This window comes from Furipterus horrens, unplaced genomic scaffold (assembly GCF_987537825.1).
Source record: "Furipterus horrens unplaced genomic scaffold, mFurHor1.1.pri manual_scaffold_3, whole genome shotgun sequence".
Lineage (NCBI taxonomy): Eukaryota > Metazoa > Chordata > Mammalia > Chiroptera > Furipteridae > Furipterus > Furipterus horrens.
The window spans coordinates 89,480,298-89,497,272 of NW_028327173.1; the positions used below are offsets into that span (position 1 = coordinate 89,480,298).

Here is a 16,975-nt window from a genome sequence, read left to right on the forward strand (position 1 = left end):
TTGTGCACATGCAAAACAGATGAGCTAAAAGGGACCCAACTCAAAATCATCTCTTCATAATATAAATCTAAGAATGGTTTCCAGATGGAATCTGAGATACACAGCTTATCATTATATCAAGGAGCAGACTCACTTCTGACCACATTCAAATGAATCACTGATCCACAAGTCAATGCACGGTCAAATTTGTCTTTTTCAGTTTGCCTGGAATGTTCCTGGACCTGCCACTGTGGTGGACTGGGATCTCCCCTGGGCTAGTAATTGAAATGATCAGCTAGGAACCAGGCATTGTTTCAGGCACATGACAATTCCTAACATTTTCCTGCCTCATGGTAGCATCCCTCTTGCCTGCCTTCCTCATTTTACTTTCCCCAGGCTTGTTAAGTGGGACACAAAATTACATCAAAACATCATGGTGGCATCTCCAAAGTGTTAGGTTTCTGTCTTCCTCTCCAACCTTGAAACTGAGAAAACTCTAAGCAATGGTAACCTAGGCTGGTAAGTAGATCTGGAAATTTATGAGAGACTGAGTACTGGAGAATCTGTAAAACTTGGCTATAAGTGACAAAAAATCCAAAATGACAGTGGCTCAAACAATATACATAGTTTATCCATCTTTCCCTTAAAACCACACTGGAGATAGTCTATGGCCATAGAGGGCCTTCACAAAATTGCTGGCAACTCAGGATCTTCCCATCTCATGGCTCCATTCTCCATTTTCAGCATATGGTCTCTATACCTTGATCGGGATGGCTGAGTTCTAGATATTACATCCATATTCCAGTCAAGTGTGACAGACTTTTTGTTTGTTTGTTTGTTTTTTAGTAATAGCCCCCAATGAATCACATTTCCTGTGTCTACATAACTTTGCAATATCAAAGACACTGCCTCTTCCCATATCGAGACATGAAGTCTATTTCTCCGTCCTGAATCCAGATTGACCAATACCATTTGGCAGAAGTGACATGGCATGAATTCCAGAGGTTAGACCCTATGAGATCTTGAAGCTTCCTCTCTCTCCCTATTAACACTCTGAGATCACGATGTTGTGACAAAGCCCATCTAGCCCATGGGAGAATGGGACACCTCACGGAGAACTGAGGTACCACAGCTGCCAGACATGGCAACGAGGTAATCTTAGATACTACAGCCTAGCTGGACATCAGAAGAAACCACCAGATTGCCAACCCATAGAATCACAAAAAATAATACATCATAGTGGTTTTAGCCAATAATCAGTATGCATTGGTTCACAACAATAGAACACTGAAAGAACAGTAAGCAGGAGAGGCAAAGAAGAAACCAAAAGCACATGCTTCCAGGCAGCACTACTGTTTATGTCTTTTTGCTGCAATCAGCTTCGAGGGAGTTTGGGGAGTGTGGTCCTTATTAGAGCAGCCTGGTGCCCAGATATCAATAGGAGCATGAGTGGCTAAGGGAGAACTGATATCACGGTAAACAGCTAGCACTCTGAGAGGGAGGGAAGATTAGGAAACAGAGGATGCACAGCACTTTCCATGAATATCACAGGTCTTCAAAAGTTAGAAAAATAACTGTAACATTCTTTTTTCCTTTTAAATTCTCCCCAGCTCACCATAAGAGAAGTAAATTATAACATTTTCCAAAAAATACTACACCTCTGAAACATTAAAGGAACTCAGATTGTCCAGCCCAAGGAAGAGAGAATGGGAGGAAGATGTAACTAAACTGTGAAGATTAAAGTCACTGAAGATAGGACCAGCTAACCTCAGACCATGATGGAAAGCAAACAGGCACTATGTTACATCTCAGGAAACATTTCTTGTACTCTAGGCCATTAGACCCTGGAATGGGTCAACAGTGATATTATTGGAACAATTCTTTTGCTTTTTAAAACTTGGATGAATTCTCTACTGTCTTTGAGACTTTGAAATTCATTTCACCAGATGCATGAGAGAGTGAACTGAAGAATTCTAGAGGTCTCTTCATGAAATAGAAAAGTCCATTTGCTGTGTATTTGTGTAGATCTACCATATGTACAGCACAATCCGGGGCTCTGTGGGGGAATATTTTTTAAAAAGATACTCAGAATGCATATGATCTACTTGGAAAAGCAGTTTCTATGGCTTCTCAGCACAGAGATACTCAGAGGAACTGTCCCCAGTTCTTTTGCACATTGTCAGGACTTGATGAATGATGTTCTCTCTCCTCCCTCTGCATATTACCTCTCATAAACTGGAAGATCTCCTAACCTAATGAGCACCCTCTAACTTTGAGGTACATGAAGACTTTCCAGGGCATACAGCTTGGATAGTCTTAAGAGAATCAACTTCCAGATTCTCATTCTCCATGTGCACTCTTTCCTAAAGTGGACCAAGAGGGTGCTGAAGTTTTGCAGTAGCCTCTCCCCCACTTTATAAAAGAAAGGCACGCCCTGCAGCTCACCTACATCTTACCATGGTTTATTATCCAGTGATGGGAAACGTCCAGGGCAGCCAACAAAAGGGAGGCTTTCTTTGATGAGTAATAAAAAGCCCTGTAAACTCACACGGCTTTTGGGATTTCCCTGGTTTCCACATTTACTTGTTCGCTTGTTAAGGGAGAGCCCATTACACAATCTGAGTATTTGGTTCATATTGAGATATCTGAATTCAGTTAGATGGTACAGTGGGAAAATGGGAATAAATATAACTTCTCATCAAAAAAGTTACCTCCTCCACTTTCTTACCTCTGTCAAAGAAAGAAACAGAAAGACAAAGTAAGGGGTGGAGGAAAAGGGAAAAAATCACTGTTATTGAAGTTGATCTTATGAGAGCAAATCAAGGAGAACATCTGCAAAAATTATTTAATGTTAAAAATTCTTTTCCTCACATTTTTAAATATAAGAATTTTTTTGCAGTTATTTTTAAAACTCATCAATAGAAGGCATCATTAGCTGAGAAGAAAAGTACATTCAAATGCTAAAGCTATATAGCTATTGGAGTTCTCTAGTTTTTGGTCATATGCTGCTCATTTTAACTGTAACTGAAATGTTTTAAACAATTTCTAAAATTTCAAGACACATTAGCTAAAGCCCTAAGATTAAAGTTCCATGTGATTTCTTTCATATATAATGTGTTGTTTAATAAAATAGTTTAGGCTCTCTGCTTCTCCTGTTTGACAGACAGCCACATCTTCCTGCGTAGTGCCAGCCACAACCCTGAGACCTAATGGCGAATGTTGGAGTGAACAGATTTGGCCATATTGGGCACCTGGTCACCAGGGCTGCTTTTTACTCTGGCAAAGTGGATATCGTCACCATCAACAGCCGCTTCATTGACCTCAACTACATGGTCTACATATTGCAGCATGATTCTACTTATGACAAGTTCAAAGGCACAGTCAAGACTGAAAATGGGAAGCTTGTCATCAATGGAAAGCCCATCTCCATCTTCCAGGAGCGAGATCCTGCCAACATCAAATGGGGTGATGCTGGTGCTAAATATTTTGTGGAGTCCACTAGTGTCTTCACTACCTCGGAGAAGGTTGGGGCTCACTTAAAGTGTAGAGCCAAGAGAGTAAACCAAGAGAGTCATCATCTCTGCTCCTTCTGTGGATGCCCTCATTTTGTGATGGGTGTGAACCATGACAAGTATGACAACTCCATGAAGATTGTCAGCAATGCCTCCTGCACCACCAACTGCTTGGACCCCTGGCCAAGGTCATTTATGACAACTTTGGCATTGTGGAGGGACTCATGATCACAGTGCATGCATCACTGCCACCCAGAAGACCATGGATGGCTCCTCTAGGAAGCTGTGGTGTGATGGCCAATGGACTGCTCAGAACATCATCCCTGCTTCTACTGGCATTGCCAAGGCTGTGGGCAAGGTCATCCCTGAGCTGAATAGGAAGCTTACTGGAATGGCCTCCCATGTCCCCAATGACAATATGTCAGTTGTAGATCTGACCTACCACCTGGCAAAAGCTGTCAAACATGAGGACATCAAAAAGGCAGCAAAACAGGCATCAGAGAGCCACCTCGAGGGCATCGAAACTATACTGAGGACCAAGTTGTCTCCTGTGACTTTTACAGTGACACCCATTCCTCGACCTTCAATGCTGGGGCTCACATTGCTCTCAATGGTCACTTTGTCAAGCTCATTTCCTGATGACAATGAATTTGGCTACAGGAACAGGGTAGTGGACTTCATGGTCCACATGGCCTTCAAGGAGTAAGAGCTCCCTGGACCAAGAGAAAGAGAGGTCCCCAGCTCCTGGGTAGCCATTGACCCCAATTGATCCCTCAACACGCTTAGAATCTCCTGACTTCCAGTTTCTATCCTAGAACCCCTGAAGAGGGGAGGGACTTAGGGGACCCTGCTTTGTCATGCACCGTCAATAAATTTCATTGTACCCACACACAAAAAGATTTATATCTTATTTTTATCAGTTTTATTATTAAAATTTTACTCCAGTAGAAGGAATACTTTCTAACTCATTCTAGGAAGCCAGCATTACCCTAACACTAAATTTAAAAAAATAAAAAAACTACAGATCAGTATTTCTCATGAACATATATGCAAAAAAATCTTAACAAAAGATTAGCAAATCAAATCTAGCAACATAGAAAAAGAATTATATACTCGTCCAAGTGGGATTCATCCCAAGCATGCAAAGCTGGTTTACATTCAAAAATCAATTCATGTAGTCATCAACAGACAAAAAAGAAAAATTACAAGGTCATATCAATAGATATAAAATAAGCATTTGACAAAATTAAACACCTATTCATAATTTTTTTTTAAACTCTCAGCAAACTAGGAATAGAGGAGAACTTCTTCGACTTGATAAACACTATCTACAAAAAAATCCTATAGGTAACATTATACTTAATGGGGAGAAACTCAAAGCTTTTCTACTAAGATCACGTACAAAGGAAGGATGTCTCCTCTTACCACTTCTTTTCAACATCATACTAGAAATCTTAGCCAATACAAGAAGGCAAGAAAATGAAATTAAAATTATCCAGGGTGGGAAGGAAGAAATAAAAATATCTAAAAAAAACTGAAAGAATTGACAAAAAAAAATAAAAAAGTAACTATAGCAAGGTTGTAGGATACAAGGTTAATACACAAAAGTCAATCACTTTCCTATATGACATTAATGAACAAGTGGAATTTGAAATTAAAACACAACATCACTTATATTAACACCCCTCAAAATGAAATATTTGTATAAATCTAACAAAATATTGCCCTGACTTTGAAGGTCCTCATTCACATCAAGAGATGAGTTTGTGTATTCCCCAAACTCTGAGTGTAGGTTGGCCTTGTGACTTGCTTTGGTAGAAGTGACAATGAGTCAGTCTTGAAACTGTGCACAAGAGACTTCTCTTGGTCACACCCACTGTTTTGGGACCCCACGCCATGCAGAAGCGTGGGTTAGAGCACTAGAAATTGAGAAACCACATGCTGCAGGCACAAGGCACCCCAGCTAAACAATGGCTGGCTACCCATGGGTAAGCCAGCCCAGCTGAATCTGCTGAGCCCTTCTAGAACTAAAGAACCACTCATCCAACCCACAGACACCTAAGGAAAAGAAAATTTATTGTTTCAGGACTGTGAATGTTTGTTATGAAGCATTTTTGAGACCAGAGAAAGCTGATATATCTTATTTTGACAAATTCTTTAGTATTTATTGTGGTGCTAACTCAATCCAGAAGGGGGGGGGGGAGCCACCTTTTTAAACATTTAGCAACCTGTCACAGGAAATAAAACAAATATAATGTTGCAATTTACACACATAGATTTGATAGAGATAATTATGAGACCAATATAAAACTTACAAGTGTAAAAATACATTAGGACAAAAATCTGTGGAGAAATGGAATAGAAATAAGAATTCAGGGAGAAAAAGGAAAAGTGAAAAATGTCTGAATGTACCTGTGAGCCAAGTGTCGCTGGTTCGATTCCCAGTCAGGGCACATGACTAGGTTTCACGTCAGGTCCCCAGTTGGGGGCGTGAGTGAGAGCAACCACACAGTGATGTTTCTCTCCCTCTCTTTCTCCTTTCCCTCTCTCTAAAAAATAAACAAACAAATAAATAATTTTTTTAAAATGTCTGAATGTTAAGAACTTCCGTCTAATTTCAAATGTCAAGTACCAAATCACTACAGCATTTAAATTTCATCTGGCCCATATTTTAAAATCATGTAATATTTTTATTTTAAATGTCAACATTTTACAATATGCCAAAAATTACAACACTGACAACTATTTAAGTTCATAATAAAAAAATTTAAGATGTTGACTTATAAATATTGGGGAGGATTTTTTTCAAAATTCCTTTAGGAGGTATGCAAGCTAAAATTCTTGAAAACTGCTGTTCCAGAAAACCCACTCACATTGTCTTTATTTAATAGGTAAAATACGATCTGTAATGTATTTCATGTAGGTCTCTGTGTGTATGTGTAAATATAAGTAAGCTTATATACATTCTAATGTATGTATGCATACAGGTTTGCATTGATGTGTAATTTTATTCAGAGCTATGTATTTTTACTTAAATGTATAATTTCTCTGTAGCCAGTCAGCCTTATCTTTTGTTTTCTTGAAGAGAGATAGAACGATTCCTGGTCCAGGAAACTGAAGAAAGGAGAGCACATAGGACCCCAGGGTGAGAAACAAAACAGGTTATGGAAAGGAAAGGTGTTTTTCCTTCAGAAGATGCTGACTGGGTTGCCTCTGGGAAAGAGATCTCAGAGAGTCAGTCTATAATGTCAAGCAAGTGATGTTAGCTGTACATCATAGTGAGCAAGGCTGACAAAGTCCTATACTTTTAAGGAATTGATATTGCAGTAGGTGTTCAGAAATCAGAAACAAACAGTTCTGGAATACAGGCCAGAGGGACACTGGATTAAAGTTTGGGAGGATTTTGTTCTCTGGTTGTTGCTCTTTCCTGAACCCCTGAACATGCTCTTCTCTCTACTGAGAATGTTCTTCATTTTTCTAATTACATTTTATTTCATTTATTGGAATAGATAATATAATTACATGGTTTGAAAATCAAAATGACGAAGAATGATTGGGAAGGCCCAACCAGGCCTTCTCCTGTCCCACCCTCAAACCCCTCCTTACTGAAGGGTGTACACATTTACAGTTCCTGTTTATCTTTCCAGTCTTTCTGCAGATACAAGTAAATATAAATATATACATGATCTTCTCAACCCCTCTTCTTAAACAAAATACAGCCAACTGAATATACTCTGCTCCTTGTTTTTGTTTGTTTGTTTAACAGTACGTTCTGGAAAGTTTTTCCTATCAGTGCACAGACTTCAACCCCTTTTATTCCAGCTGCATAGCATTCTACCACAGGAATGTCACTAGATTATCCAGTCCTCTATAGAGAGACACATGGGTTTCAAACTTCTGCTAGTGCAAGTGATGCTGCCATGAATAACCAGGTATAGACATCCTTGCATATATGTGCAGACACCTCTGGGGTTAAATTCCCAGAAGTACTACCCCACCTTTTCTTCTTAGAAAATTCTTATTTACCTTCTGACAGACATGGCCCCACTCTTTTATATACAACTCATTCTGCAATCCTATTCCTTAAAGCAGATTATCTTAAGAAAAGTCTTGGGGACTTCCAGCCAAGATGGAGACTTAGACAGATGCACTGCGTCTTCCTCCACAACTAAGTAGGAATACAACTACCTCAAAACTAGAGAAAACCAGAAGTTCCAGAAAATCGAGTTGCATGGAAGTCCAACAAACAAAGATATAAAAAAGAAATATTCATACAGACAGTAGGAGGGGCGGAGAGGACATGGTGTGGTGGTGGTGGCAGCTCTGGCAGCAGCAGACTGGTAGAAAGTGCAGTCATACATTTTAAAAAGTAGGGAGGGACACCTGGGGAGCACTCCCAGCACCAGACCAGACCACACAGTTTCTGACTGTACAAACCAGTGGGGGTTGAGGTGGAGGAAGAACTTGTCAGTCTCTCAGTAGGGTCTGCTTGTTTAAAGGGCCCGCACAGTCCTAGAACATCTGCAGATCCACTCACTCTGGGAACGGCCAGGGCAACAGCTAGAGAGGTGCCAGTCCCATATGGAAGTGGGAGAAGTGCCTGGAATAGAGGCAAGTGCTGAGCAAGTAGCATTGTGCCCTCTCAGACCCCTCCCCCACATACAGCACCACAACATGGTGAAATGGGTAGCCTGTACTGATGAATACCTAAAACTCTGCCCCTTACAACATAACAGGAGTGACAGCTATACCTAAGACACAGAGGCAAACAAACACGGGAGCCTGTCAGGATGAGGAGACAGAGAACTATGGCCCAAAAGAGGGAATGGATCAAGGTTCCAGTGGGAGAACTAAGCAATGAGGAAATAGCCAACCTAACAAATGAGGAGAGAGCCAACATAACAGATGTAGAGTTCAAACATTGGTGATAAAGATGCTCACAGGTTTGACAGATATGCTTAAGAACAGCAAACACATAAGGGAAGAAGTGAAGGCTATGCTAAATAAAACGAAGGAAAATCCACATGAAACCAATGATGAAGGGAAGGAAACCAGGGTTTAAATCAATGATTTGGAACATAAGGAAGAAAAAAAACAGTAATTCAGTACAGAATGAGGAAATAAGAATTAAAAAAAAAAAAAATGAGGAGAGGCTTAGGAGCCAACATCTGAATCATAGGGGTGCCAGAAAGAGAAGAGGGAGAGCAAGAAATTGAAAGCTTATGTGAAAAAATAATGAAGGAAAACTTCCCAAATTTTGTGAAGGAAATAGACATACAAGTCCAGGAAGCACAGAGACTCTGAAGCAAGCTAGACCCAAAGAGGACCACACCAATACATATCATCATTAAAATGCCAAAGGTGAAAGTTAAAGAGAGTTTCTTAAAAGCAGCAAGAGAAAAGCAGAGAGTTACCTACAATGGGGTGCCTATAAAACTATCAGCTGATTTTTCAAAAGAAACTTTTCAGGCAAGGAGGGACTGGCAAGAAGTATTCAAAGTGACGAAAAACAAGGACATACAACCAAAATGACTCTATCCAGCAAAACTATCATTTAGAATGGAAGGAAGATAAAGTGCTTTTCAGACAAGGTAAAGCTAAAGGAGTTCATCATCACCAAGCTATTATTATATGAAATATTAAAGGGACTTATTTCAGTTAAAGAAGATCAAAACTCTGAACATTAAAATGACCTCAAATTCACAACTATCAACAACTGAATCTAAAAAATCAAAACAAAGTCCAACTAAGTAAACCAGAATAGGAACAGAATCATAAGCAAAGGGATCGTTTGGAGGGTTATCAGCAGGGAGAGGGAAGGGGGAGAAATGGGGAAATGGTGCAGGGATTAAGAAGCATAATTGGTTGGTACAAAACAGGGTAATTTAAGAGTAATATAGGAAAGGGTGAAGCCAAAGAACTTATATGCAAGATCCATGGACATGAACTAAGGGGTGTGGGATGAGTGGAGGGAAGAGGAGTACTGGGTGGAGGGGAAGAAAGGAAAAAAAATTGGGACTACTGTAACAACATAATCAATAAAATACACTTAAAAATGAAAAATCTTGAATATGTGTACATAAACTGCATTTTGACTGTTCTGATATTGATCTTATTGTCTTTTTAGGACATAAATGGAAGTCATCAAATGAACAAGTAAATAAGGGAAAACAGAGTTAGTACAACCCTATAACTGCCTCAGTGTATAAAGAGGCAAAGTACAAGCAAACCATCATGTGGAGTGGGTCTAAACCATTGTTCTATGTTTTAAAATGTATTCTCCCATTTAATCCTCTCCAAAAACAAACAAAAATTATCCAGTTGTTACTATTATTATTTAAAGTTTATATGTTTAAAAACTGAGGCACAGAGAGGTTTATAAACTTGTCCAAGGAAACATAACCCATAAGTAGTAGAGCAGGAATTTGAAGTGAAGCAATACAACCGGAGACTCAGTGTCCTTCATTTCAGTGCTGTTCCTTTGTTTGTGTATGCCTGTGTGTGACTTCCATGGTATATTAGTTATGAGTGGGTTCTTTTCTATTTCAGAAAACCCTAAATAACTGTTGCTTGTTAGAAACACAAGTTTATATCTCTCTCACACAAATAAAGAATAATGTTAAGCAGTCTTGGATTGTGTTAATGTCCACAATCATCAGGAACCCCAAATCCTTATCAACATAGAGCTTCTACCTCATGGCCCAAAATGACTACATACTGAACTCCAGCCACCACATCCACACTCCAGCCTAAAGCAAGGAGGAAGGGGATATAAGGGTATACCCTCTATCTTTACTACTACTTCTTGGAAGTTGAACATGGTTCTTCACTTTTAGTTCATTGATCACAATTTTACCCCCTGGTCATACCATTCCAAGGAAGGTTGGGGAAAATAGCCCTTGTTCTGTAATAGCATGCTAAAAATGTTGAGTTTTATTACTAATGAAGAAGTGAAAAATGGACACTGAGGAATAAGTAGCAGATCCTACCACACTCAGTAATAGATAAGCATGAATACAGACATCCCAGTGTGAAAAGGAATTTTAAAATTCTCTAGTAAAGTGCTGATCTAATGCTTAAGTATTCATGCCCATTGGTTGTACCCTTCCTTCTTCATAAAAATGGGCCTGAAGAAACCCATCTAATGTTTACATAATGTTTCTATCAGTTGAGCTAACATCCAATTGGCCCTATTTCAACCCATTAAGGCCCTTCAGAATAACTCAAATCCAAGCCCTCTGCCCTGCTAATTCAGATATTTGAAGAGTGCTATCAAGTCTCCACCCCGAGGCTTCCTTCTCCAGCCACCCACTGTGCTCTCAAATATGGCTCTTCCGTCATCCTCTCAGTGTGCTCACAGTCCTCCTGAGGTTTCTTATCCAGTACAAGAAATCCTGGGAGTGGCCCTACACAGTCAGAGGAGGATTCTAACTCTCAGGTACTAAGAATCTACTGACATACTTCTAGAAGGGTTTCTCAGATTGCTTTACGATTTTTAACAACTGCTTCATACTTTTAGCTCAGATAGTGCTTACCACCTACTAAAAACTACATACCCCCAATTCATTTTTTTCTTTGCAGTTGATTTTTGGGGTTTGATATAGAACCATAAATGACTCCCTATTTTACCTTCTCCTAGGTATAGGGCCTCTTGGCTTGAAGCTACAAAAATCCTGAGTCTAGGACTTCCGGCTAAGGTGGAGGCATAAACACACATGCCGCATCTCCCTCCACAACTAAGAAGGAACACAACTACCTCAAAACTAGAAACCAAAAGTTTTGGAAAATCAAACTGCATGGAAGTCTAGCAAACAAAGATATAAACAAAAAATACTCATCTAGACAGGTAGGAGGGCTGGAACTGGGGCAGAGAGGACTGGTGTGGTGGCGAAGCAGCAGCGGCAGCAGCAGGCCAGCAAAAAGCGCAGTCACAAATTTTAAAAAGTCAGGAGGGACACCTGGGGAGAATTCCAAGCTCTTCACCAGACCTTGCAGCCCACAGTCCCAGCACCGGGGAAAATCAAGCCTCATTTCTTCTGACTGTGCAGACCAGTGGGGGTTGGGGTGGAGGCAGAAACTGCCAGTCAAAGCAGAGTCCACTTGTTTAAAGGGCCCCCATAACCCTAGAACATCCGCAGACCCACCTACTCTGGGAACGATGGCCAGGGCAGCAACTAGAGAGGCACCAGTCCAGTGTGGAAGTGGGAGAGGTGCCTGGAAAAGGGGTGAGTGCTGGGCATCGTTCCCTCTCAGAACCCTCCCCCACATACAGCACCACAATGTCCTGAAACAGGTCACCCTGTACTGATGAATTCTTAAGGCTCTGCCCCTTACAACATAACAGGATTGACAGCTCTACCTGGGATGCAGAGGCAAACAAATACAGGAGCCTGTCAGAATCAGGAGACAGAGAAGTATGACTCAAAAGGGGGAACGAATCCAGGTTCCAGTGGGATAACTAAGCAACGAGGAGATAGTCAACCTCACAGATGAGGAGATAGACAACCCAACAGATGCAGAATTCAAAACACTGGTGATAAACATGCTCACAGGCTTGACGGATATGCTTGAGTATGGCAAATGAATAAGAGAAGAAGTGAAGGCTATGCTAAGTGAAACGAAGGAAAATCCACACAAAACCAATGGTGAAGGTAAGGAAACCAGGGTTCAAATCAATGACTTGGAACAGAAGGAAGAAAAAAACAGTCAACCAGTGCAGAATGAGGAAGCAAGAATTCAAAAAAATGAGAAAAACTTCCAAAATTTTGTGAAGGAGATGGTCATACAACTCCAGGAAGCACGGAGGGTCCTGGGCGAGCTGTACCTACAGGGGACCATACCAGGACGCTTCATGACTAAGATGCCAAAGGTGAAAGATAAAGACAGAGTCCTGGGGGCAGCGAGAGAAAGGCAGAGAGATGCCTACAGAGAGGTGCCTATAGAACTATCAGTTGATTTCTCAGAGGACACGGTAGGCAGGAAGGGTCTGGCAAGCAGTATTCAATGTGATGAAAAGCAACGCACAACCAAGATTACTCTATCTAGCAAAGCTATCATTTGGAATGGAAGGGCAGATGAAGTGCTTCCCAGACAAGGTGAAGCTAAAGGAGTTCATCATCACCAAGACATTATTATATGAAATGTCAAAGGGACTTACTTAAGAAAAAGAGGATCAAAACTATGAACACTAAAATGACAACAAACTCACAACTATCAACAACTGAATCTAAAAAATAAAAACAAAATCCAACTAAGCAAACCAGAATAGGAACAGAATCATAGGTATGGGGTTCATTTGGAGGGTTATCAGCTGGGACTGGGGAGGGGGAGAAATGGGGACATGGTGCAGGGACTAAGAAGCATAATCGATTGGTACAAAATAGGCAGGGGGATGTTAAGAATAACATAGGAAAGGGTGAAACCAAAGAACTTACGTGCACGACCCATGGACATGAAATAAGGGAGGTGGGATTGCTGGAGGGAAGGGGGGTACTGGGCAGAGGGGAGAAAAGGGGAAAAAATTGGAACTACTGTAACAACATAATCAATAAAATATACTTTTTAAAAAAATCCTGAATCTATCAATCAACAAATCATCTATCCCTCCCACCTCTGTCTGCAATTTTGGCAATAACTCTCTCTGTGCCTTCATTTATGTCACTAAGCAGATCATTGAACAGAGCAAGGCCAAGGTCAGTGGTGCATGATGCACCCCTGAAATCCTCCCTCCGGGTGACATTGAACCATTAAGCAGCCCTTTCTGTGGCAACAAGGAAAACTGGTTTAGATGTGTGTTGCTGCCATAGCGACACCTAAACAGGCAGCTAAGAGCTCTAGGGACTTGGCTGCTGGCAGCATCTGTTACCAGAGCCTTCCTTCAACAGTGAGGAGACTTCTCAATCCCTCAGAAGCCAGGCCTGGCTGTTGGGAGATAGCACTCATGCGTGTATTCATTCATTTAACATTCCTTTTTAAAACATACGAGTATTTTGAGGTTTTCTATGTGCCAGAATGCTATGTCCCAAGAATAAATGTCAACAATACACATTGCCTGCTCCTAAGGAGCTTGTCTGTCTAATGGGGAGTGATGTTACAGCTAGGATGACTCTATTAAAACCCAAGTCAGATCATGCCACTCCTCTGCTCAGTACTTGGCAGTGCTTCCCACGTCCCTCAGAGTAAAGGCCTGGGTCCTTCCCACAGCCCCACAGCCCCACATGGTCTGCCCTCCCATACTACCCCCCTTCCACCCTCTTTTTTCCTTCTTGAATCTCTCCCCTCCAGCCATCCAGCCTCATTTTCAAACATACCAGGTGGGTGTGTTCCTGCCATCCCATCTTGGTCTAAAATACTCTTCCCCCAACATGGACATGGCTCCCTGCCTCCCTCCCTTCAAGCCGTTGCTCAAAAATCACCTTCTCGTTGAGGCTTTCTCTGGTTACCCTATCTAAAATGTCAACAATCTGGGATATTTCATATCCTCCTTCCTGATTTACTTTCCTCCTTAGCACATCCTCCTTTCTAATATTCTCTTACCCTACTTTTAATCTTATTTCATTTCTATTTCCCTCACTAGCATGTAAGCCTCAAAGAGCAGCAGGGAGCAGCAGGGAGCAGCAGGGAGCTTTGGATTTTTCATTTTTTATCCAGAACTCTTAGACTAGTGACTGATATATAGAATGAAGGAATAATGAATAAATGAATATGCAACTTCAATATAACATGATAAATCCTGTAACGTAAGAATTCTGGGGCGCCATGGAAGCACAGAGAAAAGGCTCTGAACCGAGTCTTGGAAGAGAAGAGACTCTCCCGAGGACTGGAGAGTGAGTCAGAGCAGGCCAGATAAGGAGCTGAGAGGAAGTCGCTCCGTGTGGTTGCCCGTGGCGCAGTGGCCAAAGGAGGGCCAGAGCCAGGTGGAAGGGCCTGCAAACCCTAACGTGTTTAGCATTCATCCAGAGAGCACGAGGAACTGGAGAAGCAAAAGGCAAAGCACTGCAGCCAGACTTTTACTTCAGAAAAGCCAGAGCATGGACATGCACTGGAGGGGAATCAGACTGCAGACTGCAGTTGGAAAAGTGGTTCAATAACACCCTGAAAGAGAAGAAGGGATGAATTTAGGGCAGGTTTGGCAAACACTTTCCATAAAGGGTCAGACAGTAAATATCAGGACACATTTAACTCTGCCATTGTAGCAAGAAAATAGTCAGGGGGAGTATGCAAATGAAGGTACAAGACTATTTTCCCTTGAAACTTGATTTACAAAACAGTCCAAGGCCAGGTTTGGCCGGCAGCCTGGTAGTAGTCACAGCCTCCTGAATCAGGGCTGAAAGGAGAGAAATGGATGTGCTGAGAGAATGTTTAAGAGGCACAGCCCACTAACAGGTGATGAATCAGCTTTGACAAAGGAAGAGGAGGGGGGAAGGAAGACCCAGGTGGACACTAGGGCACCTGGGGACCTGGAGCGATGAGTGCTTACACCCAGAGTGGAGGCTGACCTAGGAGAATACGTGTCCACATGTTTCCAGTTTGAAACATCCCAGAAACCAGTGCAAAGCTGTGCACTGGCCCAAGGAAGAGCAGCCAAAACTGTGGGAGAGAAAGGGCCTCCCAACAACTGTTTTCCCTGAGTGGACCTGGGGTCTGCCTTGAATTTAGGCAGTCCTCCCAATGGCACCTTAGAGGAAGTTTAAGGTGCTCTCTGACCTTTCCCTCTTTCCCAGACACACATGCTCCTCCTCCACCCCCTCCTCCCCGTTCCCCTCAGCCATTCCTGTCTCCCCTTTCCCCTGAATCCTCTGAAAGTCAGATACTGCTGGGAGAAGGTGGCTCAGTGAACCTCCCACTGAGAATCAGAAAATAACAGGGTGCACACTTTTAGAGGGGGCAGTTGCCAAAGAACAGTCTGACCCTGAAGGTGAGCTGTGTAAGTGGCAGAAATAGGGTGCAGATCTTAGCTTCTCATGGAGATAGAGATGCCAGATTCTGTAACAGCTGTGCATAAGGCAAATGAGGTTAAAAAAGAAACAGTAGTGAAGTACAATTAAACAAGATGCCAAGTGACTGAGCCAATGAGCTCCATGACTGAGTTACTCCACGGGTAGTGGGTTCCCTTACTTGTGAGGCAGGCAGACACTCCCCTGGGCAAGCAGATGGGGGCAGAAAGAGGGTCATCCTCATGAGCATATTCTCCAGAAGTGGCTCCTTTTCAACAGTTTTAAAGGTCATATGCTGACATGACAGTTGCTAAAACTATTATGAAAATGCTCACAGGAAGCATTGTGCAAGAGAGCTCTAGAGACCCACAGTCTCCACAGACAGAGAATGGTCCTTCATGTGGGCCTGCTCCGGACCACGCCAGGCACGGCTGTCACCCCTACCTCATGGGGCCACCCTCAGCCCTGTGGCTCTCAGGTCAGCGACTGGTCAGAAGGCACCCTGAACGGGCAACAGAGAGCAGGACCTGGGCCTGGGGCCAGCCAGCCCCAGCTGCGGGACTCTCGGAGCAGGTACCAGGACAGCATGCAACAGGCTTGTGACTTCTGTCCCACAGTCAGCCTTAGGGATTGCATGAACAAGCCCAGCCTTAGATGACCTTCCACTGTTGGCCAGATGCTGAGAGAGCACATACAGCTCCCTGAACAACAGTAAGTGTTTGAATGTAAATGTGCAACACGGATTTTAAAATACATCAACGAAAAGGGTAAAACCATACACTCTGCTTGTCTTGGAGCCATTCTGTGCTGTACAGAGTTCAAAGCGAACCTAGATTCTGAGTAACCAGGCCATTTGCCTGAGCCCCATCTTCAAGAAGACAGGTCAAAACCTACTGCAAACCCAACCCCCCTAGGCCCTCTCACCCACTGAGGCCTCTGCCCATTTTCCCTCCAACCCCCCAGGTTTCCTCCTCCTCCACTCTCAGGGCTGCCCAGGAACCAGGCTCAGCTTCCTTTCTGTGCAACAAGGACCTAACAGCCAGAGGCCTCTGGTTTCATGCAGCTTGTTCTACCGGCTGGATCTGTAGGGCTCCTGGCAAGACCGGGAGCAGATCCAGGCAGGCAGGGCTTCTTCCTAACATCTCAGGAAACATTGGAACTTATGCATTACTGCCACATACATACACACACACACACACACCTTTCTAGTTTTAATTCCATGCCCACCTCTGACTGGTTTGAGAGTGTTTGATGAAGGCCTCAGTTGCATTTCCACCGAGAACTCTTTTTTCCTGCCATGTCACACAACTCAAGGGCACCACGCACACTTGAGCACATGGTGTCTTGAAGGTTACGGTGCCCTAGCCTAGAGTTTTGTTTGTTTTGCTTGTTCAAACTCTGTGTGCTTCCCATTGGTTTTCAGTAATTCACAAGAGCTCAAGGTAACAGGAAAGAACTGTGCCTGAATGATGAACCCAGGAAGCTGATACCAACTTGCCCTCCTCCAACCCCATGATATATGTTCCATTCCTGCAAGGGAAGCTTCCA

The 16,975-nt window shown here is 42.5% G+C and overlaps 1 pseudogene; it reads left to right on the top strand.

Annotated features, from left to right (window-relative positions):
• Positions 1-3,188: 3,188 nt before the first annotated feature.
• On the top strand, positions 3,189-4,197 carry LOC150015474 (glyceraldehyde-3-phosphate dehydrogenase pseudogene; annotated as a pseudogene).
• Positions 4,198-16,975: the final 12,778 nt, after the last annotated feature.